The sequence below is a fragment of the Microplitis mediator genome, chromosome 5 (assembly GCF_029852145.1).
Source record: "Microplitis mediator isolate UGA2020A chromosome 5, iyMicMedi2.1, whole genome shotgun sequence".
Taxonomy (NCBI): Eukaryota; Metazoa; Arthropoda; class Insecta; order Hymenoptera; family Braconidae; genus Microplitis; species Microplitis mediator.
This window is the reverse complement of record NC_079973.1, coordinates 10,220,243-10,236,150: the sequence shown is the minus strand read 5'-3', so window position 1 is coordinate 10,236,150 and position 15,908 is coordinate 10,220,243. Positions and strand designations below refer to the sequence as shown.

Sequence of the window (15,908 nt, the reverse complement as noted above, 5' to 3'; positions counted from 1 at the left end):
ATTAGTCCAAATACAGTCTAGTTAAACTAAAATTAGATCAAATTTTTTGACCCAGGTATACTGTAAAAAATCGGAAGTGAATACGGATTTTATTTCAATTCGACTTCACTCCATCACTCGGAATTCCGAAGCTTAAAAAAAAATCACTCCGTATACAGAGTAAGTATGGATTTTTTATCAATAAAAATTGAAACTCCTCTCAACAATCAAATTAAATAAATAGTCCATTTTACCTCAGAACCAACATCTTCCAGTTTTCAATAAAATAATTCAAATAACAATCACTTAAAAAAAAAATAATTTTGACTGTAAATTGGCTCAATTTTTTTTGTCTCAAAAATGGTGTTCTATTTTGCACCGTTTTCTTATATAATACCGTGACGTAATAAAAAAATTCAAATTTTTTTTTCTTCGAATAAGAAATTGAATACGTGACTTAAAATTTTTTACGAAAGCAAAAAATATTTTTCTGAATGTCGTCAATGGAAAATATTTTTACAACTGATCGAAGATATACGACAAAGTTAAGAGAATATTTTATTTCTTTTAAAAAATAACTGCATAATAAACTTAAGGACCCTTTCCTAGTTTTATAACTCTTTCCTACGTAAATATCCACCTGGTAAATCCACCCCGAGCAAGACCGAGGATCTATTGCCCATCCTTGACAATAAAACTGACCAGAAAGGTTTGTCAAGGACATAGATTAGGTGCAATAAACCGATGCTATGCCTGGGCCAAGTGTTGCAGCAACACCACTTTAGCGAGCTATTGATGAAAAAAGAGTTTTTCCCTTCTTTTTTACTCCTTTCGTTTCTATTAAGAAAGGGGTAAGTAAAATTTTACTGTTATCTACGAAGGAATCGTACTCAAGGCTAACTCAGAGCCTAGCAGTCGCAACAGTCTTAGCTCGTTACCTCAAGGTTTCAGAAGAAGCTCAGAAATTTATTTCTCAAGGTAAAATTGTTTAAAGTTACAAAAAATCACGTGCTCTGTACACAATTATTATTTAATATCGAAGTTCAAGGTCAGTATAATTTACTTATTCAGAAAATTAATTACCATAAAAATGTCAACAACAAAACAAAAAATAATAATTACTGTTCGCTTAAATAGTTGATATTTTTTAAAACCGCTCATAAATATTTCTGATGTGAATAAACTGAAAAAGGTTATCAGTATGTACGCCGGTGATCCGAGAATGCGAAAACTAAAAACATAAGAGTTGACGTGGGCTGCACTTTTAAGCAGTACTTTGTAGAGAGTCTATGTAATGAAACCCGGAGTTTATTATAACGATTTTAGAGGACAATTTACGCTGTACCATTATCCGCTGTACATTACCACGGAGTGCGGGAGCTCATGGTCAGCACGATATGTTGCTCGAGTGTTTTCATACCGATAACTAAAGTATTCTATATCTTTTAAAATATTTTAACATCTTGGAATTACGATAAATAGAGTTAGATATGTTCATGAAGATGGAGAGAAATTTACGGTAACTATTACAGTATATTATGGTAATGATTACCATAAGTTTGTTTGAAATATCAATTGTAGGAATGGCATCTCTATAAAGTGGGGTAATAATTTCTAATTGTATGGATTTCATTCCTACACGAAATCGGAATAATTTCTTTTAAATTATGAAAAAATTCCTATAATTTGTCGTAGTAATGGTTACCGTACTATTGTGGTAAACGTTACCATTCATTATGGTAATGATTTTTATAATTTTTAGTAAAAGTTACCATAATGTATGGTAATTATTACTATAATAGTACGGTAACTATTACCATAATATATGGTAAGGATTACCATGTAGAAATTCCTAATGGTATGGGGATCATTACCATATCGTGGTAATGGCTACCATACAGTTATAGTAATCATTACCATACTATTATGGTGGGCATTACCATCATAGTATGGTAAGTTTTACTATAATTTATGGAGGTTATTGCTATAGTACATGGTAACAATTACTGCAACAGTTCAAAATTTTTCACAATATGGCCATAGTTACTATCCTATCGCAGTAATCGTTACCATACTATCATAGTAACTATCATCATAACAGTATATTAACTTTTACTATAAATTATGGGAATCATTGCCAAAATACAAGGTAATGATTACTATAATATTTCAAAAATTTTTATATTATGGTAATAGTTACCATATTATCATAGTAATCATTACTATACTATTCTAGTAACTATTAACATAATAGTCTGGTAACTTTTACTATTAATTATGGAAATCATTGCAATAATATTATGGTAATTTTTACCGTACTATTATAGTAACTGTTATCATAATATATGGTAACGATTACCCCAATATTATGGGAGCGGTTACCATGATGCATAGGGTTTATTCCCATACGCATGTAAGAACCGTTCCAATGTGGATATGGGATTTATTACTACGTGACTGGGAACGATTCCTATGAGTACGGTAATTATTACCAATTCAATTACCATACGATAAAGAAACTATTCCAATAATTATAGAAATTGTTCTCATAGTTATAGATAATTTTCCCAGAAATTATGGGGGAATATCCCACAATTCCAAGTGATTGTTACCATAACCTTATCGTTGATATTTCATAAGCTCACTAAGAGCGGTTACTATAAATTTCTTTCTGTTTTGAATTGAAAATTTTAAATTTCAAATTTATAAAATTTCAACAAAAGAATTATTAATGATGAAACTTTCCAGCAATCGATATCATCAATTAATCAAATTCAAATTGTCAGTTATCTTCGATTGCCAAAATAATCATTTAAATTTATCGACTCTTTCGAGGAATAATATTAAAAAATTTAACCACGTGCATGTGGGGAAGTCAAAAGTGAATAACTTTTACCAAAAATTGATATGAACGACTTACATAAATTGTGTGATATATGTAATCATCAGTTGACCTCTTACACACAAATAAATTTGCATGACCCGAAATATGATTTTGACTGATCACTTATTCTGAAAACTGATATACTTTAAGTATGAAATCTTTTCTCAGAAAAAGTATCATAAATAATATATAAACATAAAAAATAAACAATTTCGTATAAAAAGATCATCTACATCACGAAAATAAATTTATGAAATCAAATAGTTATAGATAATTCGTATTAGCTGCGCAACTCTTAAAATAGATAATACAGATTGCATGCAAAAATAAATCATATATTATATGTTTTTTATACCGTGGAAAAAAAATGTTTACGTAACGTAAAATTAAAAAATTTAGTTTTAAAATATAATCGTAAAGTAAACATCTTTTTCATGTCTTCATCCAAATATTCGCGAATGCTTTTGATATTACATTAGTAAAACAAGCATGAGCACGAGAATCTCGTGGGAAAACAAAGTTGAGAAGTAAAAACTGAGATATGACAAAACAAATAAAATTAACCCTGATATGAAAGCTTTCTCAGCTATCAATTTTCTGAGTAAAAAATTAATGACATAAATATAGTGTATTCTGGAAAAATATGTTATTCTCATATTTTAAATAATTTTAATAATAAAATCACAATATTTCGTAACCAAAATTACATTTTCAAGGATATTTGTCATTTTAATTTAATGACATTTATTAATTTTATATCCTAGGAAAAATATTGTTATTTGAAATGTTATGGTGTCATAGTAAAGCCGGACCATGTTGGCCACCTGTCGGAAATTGAAGTAAACACATGCAAAAATTGCTATGACCATAGTAACATTTCAAATGGTTGCATAAGGAGACACGGTAGTATCTCGCGCCAAGTATACGTTCAAATCAAACACATGTATATGTGTGAAGTGTCATGGCGTGAGTCTACCGTGTCTCTATACCGTAGACCGAACGGTATTTAGGTTCAATCACAAAATACTGTAACCATTTCTAAATTTCATTCCCAAAGGTACACTGAAAAAAATAATTGGTAGCAACTATCTATTGGCAATCGGTAGCCACTACCGATTATTTCGGTACTAGTTACCTAATTTTCGGTAACAGCTACCGATTTATTTATCGGTAGCCGGTACCGATTCCAATCAGTAACGACTACCGAAATAATCGGTAGCTGTTACCGAAAATTAATCAGTAGCAGCTACCGATTATTTTTTTCAGTGTAGTTTTGGAAAATATTAAATATGAAAAAACGCAGACTGAAATCGTAGTAGAAATCGCGAAGCAATTTACTCATACAAAGTGAGGTTAGGTCTTTTAGATTCAGACGTTTACGGAAATAATTGTGAGCTCCCTCTGCATAAATTCACGCGAAATAATTTTAAAAAATTCTAAGCAATTGACAATGAAAACTTTCGCGCTTATGAAGTTAAAGAAATAGATTTTCCATTTTCCATCATTAATATAATTTCACTGAGTCACAGACCGTCACATGACTTACATCGACCATACCACAAAATAAAATTTTATATTGAACCGAATTATAAAATATTCCCATAAAAACTATGTCACGATAACTATTAAATAATTTAATGTTTTTACTCTGCATTATATGAAATTATAATTTAGTGAGTTACTAATACATTTTATAAATTAAGAACATAATATATTATGCGTTAATTATTAATACTTGAGTAAATTATTTATTAAAATAATTATAGTTCTTATAGAAAAGTTATTTCTATTAAATATAAATTAATTTAAGTATTAAAATTCCAGAGCGGAGTGAATGCTGATTGAAATGAAATCCGCGTCACTCCGAAATCGCTCAAAAAAATTCCTATTCACTCTCCATAAGAAGTATAAGAAAAAACCAAAAAAATTCATCTCCAAAAATATTTTTCCTCAAAAGTGACTAATTTGGCATAAGTATTTTTTTACTTGAATAATATTATATAAACAATATTTTTATTTAAAAATAACTGAATGAATAGAGCCGTTGTTCTACGCCCAATAATATCTCGTGTTTTAAAATTTCACTCTGTTCATTTATATTTAAATTTAAATTCCCATGTTTCATCTACACACTCCTAGAGTTTCAAAACAATATACCGTTCACATGTGAGTAATCGCTATTTAAATAACTTTGTAAAATTAAATATACGATTGCAAAGAGCATAGTAAATGTTAGTAAATAACAATACGAATTACAAACCGTTTGTTTCATAAATACCACGATAAAAAATTTTATTTTTCAATGCTTATTTGTCACTTCAGGTGTAAAATTTTAAGAAAAAGGAGTTAGTGAACCTTTCATTTATAGTCCTCGCATATATATGTATAGTGATATTTATTAAATGAGTAAAATAGAAGACCCTTCAAAAAGTTTTCGTTATGTACTGATGCATTTTTAATGTACAGTTTGCGTATGAAATTTCGAGACAGTACACAAGAGCGAAATTCACCACGACCTAGCACGTAGACTATTACATATTTATATATACGTACTCATACAGAATATGTATGATCACATTTGAAAAAAAAAACAAATCTTCAAATTCAAAAATTCAACAAAAGTAAAAAAAAAATTCTCATTCTAATAAAATTTTTATTCGATTGAATACTCAGTACTAGAAATTTTTTTAAAAATTAATATGGAAGTATTTTTATTAAAAAAAAAATGGATATTATTGATGGCATTGAATTTTTTTAATCAAAGAAAGATTCCAAGGATGCTGTGACTTTGTGTATTTTTTTGATTAAATTGTCGTCTTGAATTTTCATTTCACTTCAGAGGAATTTTATCTGAGAAAATTCGATTTGTCTAGAGTATTGAAGAAAAGAAATATCCGAGAATTTCTGAGGTATGACGTCGAATATCGTCCTTTCACGATGTCTGACGAATTGAATAAGTTATTCGGTGGCTTCGTCCATTTTTATTTGGGGTGGAGAAGAGATCTCACGGAACAGACGATTCGACGGAATGAGAAAGAAACTCTGAAAAGCTGATACGTTTGCGTATGCGAAGGGTGTACGCGACTATGATGTATATATAGAATATATGTATACTAAAGAAAAATATACAGAATGTTTAGGCATACAGTGAAGGTTTACTCATGGGAAAAGGTGCTTGCTTTACTCGCTTTATATGTCAGACCGTCGGAAAGAATACACGCCCTCAATAGCCTTCTGTATATGTATATTTTTTTTTTTTTTTATTATTTCTTTTTCTTTTTATATTTACGAAAATACGAATGTGCTTGATATTTATTTCATGGCTTCAACTTCTGTCAAAATAATATAAAAAAAGACTTGAGATTATAAATATTTAGATTTTGAATTAATTTTCAAAAATTAGTTGGCTCAAGTAAAAATATTTTTAAAATGAAATTTTAACTGTTGATATTTTTTAACGAATTTTGAATTTTTTGAATTAAAGATTTCCAAAAGGTGAATTTTAATTATTAGAGAAGGGTGGGGCAAAATGGCCCCCCTGAACCAGTTATTACTTTTTGTGGCTTCCGTGATATGATAAGGGTTCAATTTTTCAAAGTTCAAATTGATTTTATTTAGATTTCCCAAAATAAAATTGCAGATACTTTAAATTATATAAAAAAAAATTACGTTGATAAAAAAAAAATTATAATAATTTTATAATTAAAAAAAAATATATGACATATTTTTTACATTCAAAGTTTTCATTTAAATATTAATGAGAATAAGTAAAGAACCACGAGACACGCCATATTAATTATTATCCCCTTATATTATATCACTAATTCTTTCTTATATTAATGATTATTCTAATTAGTTAATTTCATTGGTTGGCTCATTAAAAATAATAATTTATTACAAATATAATATTCCGAAGGATTATTGCATTACATAAAAGGAAGGATGGTTAAATAATAACGAACGCAGGATAAATCCGAATGTCGCCATGTCCCAAAGTTCCACCCCGCCCATCCATGGTCTTTACTCATAAGAAATCTCTAATTGATTCAAGTAATAATATATCAATATGTTGAAAGTCGAAATTTAAATGTACACTTCAAAGTATAATTACTAAACTCTTCAATGTTTTCGATCCATTTTTTTGGAAAATTTATTCTTTCAACCTCCGACCAGCAACATTCTCAAAATCACATTATTTTGTTTTAAAAATTTTTAATAGTCACCTCGATAGTACTCAGATAAAAAATGTTTTTAGTTTTTGATTTTGGTTAAATTTCCAAAAACGCGAAACTCAGTTAACTCGCGAAACGAGTTAAGAAGTGCAAGTTTACTTTTATGTATTTTTTTGGACCATTTTCCAATCGAATTTTTTTCCATCGGCATGTTTTTGCAAAAAACATGCTTTCAATAAAATTAGCCTAAATATTTGGTAGAAAAATACCAAAAACTATTTGTATATATTTAAAATATATGTAACCATTTGTAAGTCGAATAAACGTGTCAAATATTTTTTTCGAATAGCATACGAATATGAAGCACCATTTTTGTGTATTTTTTTAGACCATTTTCCAATCGATTTTTTTCCATGGGCATTTTTTTGCAAAAAACATGCTTTCAATAAAATTAGCCTAAATATTTGCTAGAAAAATACCAAAAACTATTTGTATTTATATAAAATATATGTAGCAATTTGTAAGCAGAAAAAACGTGTCAAATATTTTCTTCGAATAGCATACGAATATGAAGTACGACTTTTTTTTTGTTTTCATTCCTTAGTGAACTTTATGGTTCAACTATAGTCTAATATATGATTTTGAAAAGAGCCGACGGCAGGGCTTTCAGTATAAATAATTCGAGACACAGCTGTCAAAATTACTTCTACGAATAAAAAATTTTAGAGTAACAGATAATTAAGAAACAAATTTATAAATAATGTTCGCTTCCCTTCTTTAAAATTTTTTTATGCCTACAAAAGTTCGAGCTTCAGAAATAATTTCATGTAATTGAGTAATTCAATGGATTCTTGTATTTGATATTTCGCTCAAGTTTTCTTAATAAAAAGTTGTATAGAATGTACTCATTTCCTCTAGACAATCGGCTGTTTCTTTCAAGTCTTCAAGTGCCTTCATCAACAAAATCAGCCCCATGTGAAGTGAGCCCCTATCGATACTAAAGATACCTTGATTTAATTTACTAAGAAGTTTCTTGAGTCTGAAGTATTTACGAATAAACTAAGGCAGGCTATAAAGAAAGGGGAAAGTAGAAATAAACCCATTAAATTTATAAATAGGACTCAACCATGTTTAATTAGAAGCTAACTGCTTAATCTAGATATATTCAACCCTCAAATTTACTATTTTTAATACTATACATAATATATATCTAATTACATAAGTACCCGGGTCAAAAAATTTGATCTGTTTTAAATCAAATAAAAGTTTTGCTATTTTTATTTAATTTTACTTTTTATTTTTATTTAATTAACATGTGGAATTTAATTGAGTCCTGCCCCTGCTATTCCTATTTTAGACTTTTTTCTGATTTGTTTTCAATAATTAGTGACTTTGAGCGGCTCTAGATCAAAATTAGACTTTTCCCTCATATACTTCTAAAATTATAAAACTAATCCGTAACGATAACATCATACTTATGTAGATTTTACACGAACTATCAGTAAACATTACATAAAGTAACAATGTATAATCTCCAGAAAAAATATGTAATTTTTTCATAATTTTATCTGCGCACGCGCATTTTTTATTTGTTAAAAAAACAGTAATATATCTACACAAATAGCATCTTTTATTCATAACTGTTACAGAAATATAATCACTAAGGATATTTCCAAAGTAACTGACTGTTGCCGCCATCTATCAGAAATCCGTCTAACCCTGTCATGAAGCCCGACTTACACGATGATATCTATAGTAAAGGGGCTGAATATTCGCTTATCTCCTTCTATCATCTTAACTCTATTTTTTTTATTTTCGCGCTTACATTTTTCTGAGGATTTAAATAAATTCGGGCATAATGTCTATAAAAAAATATATCTAAAACCCAAAATTGTTATTGTTTGTTGTATTGTAACAATATGAGATTGCAACATTTGATTACAATGAAAAGTAAGTAGCCGTTATGAACGTAATAAAATTGCTCATGAATTTTTTAACGATACTTCAAAGAGTTTAAAGGCATATAAATTATGGATGTAATATTTTGTAGTATTTAAAGAAATAAAAATTATTTTAAAGACATAAGTAGTGTTAGAATTCGCATGTAAAAATTTTTAGTAAGCAATTGATTATTTGGCGAATTTTGTCAAATTAGAAGTGAATTTAAAAATAAAAACTGTAATGAATGGAAAGTAGAAAGTTTTTGATTGATCGGTTGGAAAAAAAAAGTTGAGGAAAAATTTTTGAATAATTTATAATGTAAAACTGCGCAAGGATCGATACAAATGGAACCGGCTCTGATGAAGCTGAATGGCGGAGGGGAAAATTTAACGGTGATCGATGCAAGCCTGCAGGACTAATACAACACAGGTCTCGCCTGATCCATCCCACTTTCGACCATTATCTCCCTCCATCGACACGTTTACCCCTCGAACCCCTTAGAAAAACAGCAGATCTCAAAATCAAGTCGGCTTGGTCGCAAGAGATGGCGCTACGTATCCTATGGATAGACAAAAATCTTTTGACGGAAAAGTATTGTCCTGGTATTCTTTTCTGCTTGTTTTTTGATACAAAATTATATAATCCATAAAATGCTATTAGAAAAAAAAAAATTTTACTTGACCAAAGAAAATTTTAATTTGTCCAAAGAATTTTTTGCATCATGCATTGAAAAAAAAAATTTTCTTAGGGCGAGAAAAAATTTTCTTGAGCCAAGAAAAAAATTTCTTGCACAAAGAAAATTTTTGGGTGCAATTTATAATGGAAAATATTCCGTAAGCCAAGAAATTCTTATTTCTGTATAGTGGGGACATTTTACGCTAATTATGAACGCGCATGTGAAAAACTGATTTTCAAAAATACGATTCTAGTTATGCTTAATTTTTAATACAGGATCAATTTTTCAAAATTTTTTTGCAAAACTATTCACTAGTTTACTTATGGTAAAAAAAAAGTAAATTTTCAAGAAATTTGGTCAGACATCAGAATTTCGATGTCTGTATACTAATCGATAGCTGCGTACGTGCGTGTCCCGAGCGTCACACTGTCAAGCAGGAATTTAAAACCAAGCAGCCAAAATTCATAATTTTTAGGTTTCTGTGTTAAAAAATATTTAATTAGTAATAAAATATCATATGCTATTTTTAACATGAGTTTCTAATGTTTACTATAAATTTAATAACGTGTCAGGAAATGAATTAAAATGTCCCGATTGTCGTCGTAAAATGTCCTAATTCGTGAAAATTAATTTTAAAAAATTCAAAATAAAGAGAAAAATTTTCTTAAGGCGAGAAAAAATTTTTACATCAAGAAATTCTTTTTTTCCTGTGTACAAAAGTATCAACTTTTTTTCCATTTTTCATTCTTCGCTTTTTTTGGTGTGTCGTCTTGTTATATTTTATTGAAGTAAGAGGTAATTCTGTTCAAGACGTAACGGTGTGCGATTTAAAAAACTAATCCGCAATTCGAAATTTGAAACATCAAATAAAAAGTTTCTTGACCTTTAGAGAACTTTAATTAAAAACAGAATATATCGATATTTTTATTTAAATTCAAAATCTCATTTGAGAAAAATTACTTAAAAATTCCCATCTCTTACGTAATGAATATCAATAAGAAACTTGTCGTTCGTCTGACCGTGATAAAAAAGATAAAAATTACAACACACTTGTAACTATAATTAATTTACATGTATACTGTTGCAATTGGTCGCAAGATTTACGTCACTGATAATACGATCCACGAAAAAAAACACACTATGGTAATTTATTGTTGTAGATGAGAACGTCACAGAAGCGTGGGGATGTGAGTGCGATAAATAAACGAAATTTTTTCATCTCGTATTTTTCTAATGAAGATCGATATTAATAGTTTTTGCAACTATTGGAGAACTTTATAGATTTCGATTTTGTAATGAATCAATTACTCTATAAAAACAAAGTAGTGAAAATCATTTTTTTGCAGCGAATATTCACTTATTGTCAGTGAAAACTATAACGCTATTTAAATTAGTGATATTTTTTTCACTATACGCTGAAAAAAAAGTCGTGATACCTCTTATCTAAACGAAGTACACGGGAAAATTATTGTTGTTTAAAATACTATGGCTTATTTATTATTTTTTTTTTTTTCAGTATATATATATATATACATATATATATATATATATATATATATATTATAAGGCCTTGGATGAACCCAATCTAACCAATCGAGTCGAATTCATATACGAATCAAATTCACGCCTCAACCAAAGTCAAATTCATTTTTGAAACCAGATCGGATTCATGGATCGGCGAAGGGACGAACCTCAGGGCCGAAAGACTTTACACTCTTTGTGTGAAAAATTCTTTCGGCAGCCGCTGGGATTCGAACCCACGCTTGGCCAGTGATCAAGTTCGAGAGGCCTAAGTCCTATGGCTTATAGCAATGCCGGACCATGTTGGCCATCTGTCGGAAATTGACATAAACACATTCAGAAATTACCATGACCATAGTAACATTCATAATGGGTCCAGTAGTTTATACTGTATTCGTTGTAAATTTTACTGTGGCAATAGTAATTTTTACAGGTGGTCAGAATGGTCCGGCTTTACTACAACATTATAGTATTTTAATCAACAACAATTTCTCTATGCATTTGCAAAAATTACTGTGGCCACAGTAAAATTTACAACGATCATAGTAAAAATTACTGTAACCATTGTAGATTTTACCGTGGTTAGAGTAATTTTTGCATGTGTTTAGTTTAATTTCCGTCAGGTGGCCAACATGGTCTAATTTTCCTATTGAAGATGGTAACTATTTTTAACTGAGATAATAATTATTACTATCTCAGATGATTAAATTTACAAATTTTTCAGATATAAGAAATATTACCGTCTATACGGTAACTATTACTTTTAGAAACAGTAAATATTACTATACCAAAAAAATGATTGACATATAAGCATGGTAACTATTATCATAAACAATCATTTCACATGGCGAGATGGTAATAGTTACCATTTTTTTCAGCGTATATCATGCCTATATTAACCATTCATTACTCGTCAAGTAATACTTATCATCGCAGATAGTAATAGTTACAATATAAATGGTAATATTTCTTGTATCTGAAAAATTTCAATTAAATTGTCAAGTAAATATTCCTAAGCAGCATAGTAATGGTTACATTACTCTATAGTTTGTGTCATGCCGCTTTGATGTGACTGCTTATACGAACTATAGAGTAATGTAACCATTACTGTACTAGAGTAATGTAACCATTACTATGCTGCATAGGAATTTTTACTTGACATTTCTCTCTGTATATTTATTATATTGACTGGATTACTATTCTTCACATCATTCGTTACCGTTTTTTTCACTGTCTACGGTAATTATTACCATACGATCTAGTAATTTTTACCGTAATTTTGCGATTGTTACCATAGTTATGGAAACTTTTCTCAGAAATTATCGAGATATAGCCCACAATTCCTAGTAATTATTACCATCACCTTATGGGTGGATTTTTCACGAGCGAACTCGGAACTTCAAAAAGCTCGAAATTTAAAAAGCTTATAGTTCTGGGAATGATTTGCAAAATATTTTAATAAATTTTTAGGGAATACTAAATTTTAAAAAATTTCATAAATAATGTTCGGTTACGCTAAAGTATTAAGTGCATTCATAAAAAACTAAACTATGTCAACTTATAACTTCGGAACGTGTTTTCCATTTTCTACTCTCAGGTCGCTCGAACTTTCTATTTTTTTTGTCATCCCCGTAGCATCTGTCCTTTTTCGTCATTCTCTTAACATTCTTTGGCACTTCTTTGCTCATCGAAGGCATCAACGTTTTCTCCACCCAAGCTCTATAACCCAACGACAGAACACTCTTCTGCCTTATTCTATTCATGTCAATGGTACTTCCTCGTTCCGGGGATAACGAGAACGGCAAAAAATACAAGGGTAACCAATCACAATGAAGCTCTTTTCTGACTTCCATCAACTCACGGAAAAGTTGTGACAATGTATGTAAGTCACCTCGGTCTTTTTATTTGTATTTTAAACATAGAAAAATTTTTAAAATGACTACACCAAAGCCTTTTCAATTTGAATATTTATCACATTATTAGAAATGAATAATAATTTTTTTTTTTTTTTTCGAAAGTTGGATTATTAATAAGCTTACCCATAAATTGCCGAGCCATATTGGTCAGACGTCTGCTGTATACCTGTAATATAGAAATAAAAATTTATGAAAATCTTCATTAAGGAAATAGTTTACGTAAATAAAAAATAGCAAGTGGGGTAAAAATATGTAGTAAAACTTGAAAGTGTGTCAATAATATCTTGTAATAGGAAATCGCCTGGTAAAAACGAGTTACCGAATGCAATCGATTATACTGACATTATCAGCGAGCACCGATAACTAAAACTCGGCGGTCATATCAAATTTTGTCACCGCGTAAAAAAGAAGAGTGATTCGTTCTCTATAAAATCTGACAAATTTATGAAAAAAAAAATTAATTAATTAAAAATTTCGTTGATTTGAATTTTATTTAATTGTAACTGTGTGCATACAGAAAAAAGTTTTGAGTCAAGAAAATATTTTTGAAGACAAACGATTTCAGGAACGAAGTCAAGATTTTCTTGAGTCAAGAAAATTTGACGATCAGAGGAGATTTTTACTTTATACGAAAAAATTGAGGTTTTCAAAAAATTTCTTGGATCAAGAATATTGACTTTCAGTCAAGAATTTTTTTCTGTGCCAAAAAAAAAGGATTTCTTGGTACAAAAATTTTTACTCGCCCTAAGTAAATTTTTACTTGTCTCAAGAAATTTTTTGTATTATGAATTGAAAAAAAGAATTTCTTGGTACGAGAAAAAATTTTCTTGAGGCAAGAAACTATTTTCTTGAAGCGAAAAAGTTTTCTTGAGGCGAGAAAAAATTTTGTTGGGGCAAGAAAAGTTTTCTTGAAGCAAGAAAATTTTTTTGAGGTAAGAAACTGTTTTATTGAAGCAAGAAAAGTTTTATTGAGGGAAGAAACGTTTTCTTGAAGCAAGAAAAGTTTTGTTGAGGCAAGAAACTATTTTCTTGAAACAAGAAAAATCTTCTCGAATCAAAAAAAAAATCTCTTGAAGCAAGAAATGATTTCTAGTCCTGAGAAAATGTTTGTTTTTATATCTTAATGTAAAATTTTTCTTGCGACAAGGAACCTTTTTTTCTGTGTACTTGGCTCGATTTTTTTTACAGGAAATTTGTTGTCAATAGAAATTGTAATGTCACTTAATGATAGACAAAAAAAATTATTAAAATGCCTTAAACAGGTCAATTTACTTCTATATAAGCAGGAAAAATCTCACAATTCAGAACTAAATTATTTACTATATTTTTTTTTATACTAAAAAAAAAAATCCTGTAACTTGTTTTGATGTTTGTTATATTATAAATTTTGCACGTTATAATTTAAAGATGAGCAAGAAAGTAATTTTTTGTATGATATTTTATGTGTCGTAGAGTCAGCCATAATGATACTACGGACCTCAGCTAGTCTACACCTACTACACCTGCACTCCGCCTTACTAAATTGTAAAAAAAAGAGACAGCAACAACAGGTGATGGAACTTTGTAGCCAACTAAAAATTTTTCATTTTGTATTCGTTAGAAGTAAATATCTTGGAATATACTATTATATTTTCACCCTCGATTAATTCTTCATAGAGAGCCACCATATTTTCTGTCGTTTTTCCGTTAAAGCGTGCGGTAAAATTTAATAAAAAAAATTCTGTCGCGAGTGTTATTTATTTGACCGATCACAGTTTGGCGATAATTATTTTTTGTTGAAGAAATTTTTTATCGACCAATCGTTTCATTGTTTCTAAACCTGGAAAATGTCAATGTCATCCCCCAGATAACTCGGAAACGGTTAGAAAAAAAACTTCCAATAATTTACGAGGGAATTTAGTAGTAATTTAATTAACCAATAATATTACTGTCAAATAACCCGTATCATAAAAAAAAAGATGGTCGACTGTCAATAGAAACATATTTATTAGGATGGCGCGGAAAAAGAGACCATTTTAGTTTTTTGAGTCTCGTATGAAAATTTGTTTTAACGCTTTTTGAAAACCCTCTTTAAAAATAAGTTCAATAAAAATTTTTAATAGGTCGCCTGTAGATTTTGAAAATTTCAAAAATGATCGAAATTTGGATTTTTTTTCGTGTGGCAGAAATATTTTCTATTCCTAAAATCAATACCATGCTGAAAATTTTGGCTCAAAATAACCTGTGTAAAAAAAAATTCGTTCCAAAAAGATTCTAAAAAAGTTCCGCATGTGGAACTTCTAAACATGAGACGGATTAGAACTTCAAATGGAACTTTTTTGGAACGTTAGTAATTTTGATGGTAAAAAAAAAGTTTTTATGAGCAAATTTAGAGAATGGATTTTGGAATGCCTTTTTGAGTCCATAAAAAAGTCGAAAGTGGTGATTCTGGAACTTTTTTTGTATGTCTATATAAAATTCCAAAAAATTTATAAAAACTTTCTTTTTTGACTCGAAATTTTCTCATTAAAACTTTTTTTTACCAGCCAAATTACTAATGTTCCAAAAAAGTTCCATTCGAAGTTCTAATCCGTCTTATTTTTAGAAGTTCCACGTGCGGAACTTTTTTGGAATCTTTTTGGAACGAATATTTTTACACATGAAGATAGAAGTAATTTTGGGCCAGTTTTGGATACTTTAAAAATTCAAACAAAAGAATGTGTAAAAGATGCAATGACACTTCAAAAAAAAATTTGATTTTATAGTTCATCATTAATTAATCTAAGTAGGGGAGGGTGGGGCAGAGCGGCCCCCCTAAGTCAATTATTATTTTTTGTGGC

The 15,908-nt window shown here is 29.3% G+C and overlaps 1 protein-coding gene and 1 long non-coding RNA gene across 9 annotated transcripts in view; one reads left to right on the top strand and one right to left on the bottom strand.

The window, feature by feature from the left end:
* The window catches only part of LOC130668593 (homeotic protein ultrabithorax), a 639,564-nt gene that overhangs the window by 581,855 nt on the left and 41,801 nt on the right, over positions 1-15,908 (bottom strand). For all 7 annotated transcript variants that reach the window (XR_008990049.1, XR_008990050.1, XR_008990046.1 and 4 more), the window contains one exon: positions 13,213-13,255. The gene's annotated coding sequence lies outside the window, so the exon portion shown is untranslated. The remainder of the gene's footprint in view (positions 1-13,212; positions 13,256-15,908) is intronic.
* LOC130668601 (uncharacterized) overlaps positions 1-15,908 on the top strand; it is a 29,709-nt gene that overhangs the window by 10,255 nt on the left and 3,546 nt on the right. Inside the window, exons 1-2 of one of the 2 annotated variants that reach the window (XR_008990055.1) lie at positions 912-1,027; positions 14,542-14,639. This is a non-coding gene — a long non-coding RNA (uncharacterized LOC130668601). Of the gene's footprint in view, positions 1-911; positions 1,028-14,541; positions 14,640-15,908 lie in introns of those variants that run through there. The other variant, XR_008990056.1, reaches the window with a different exon arrangement.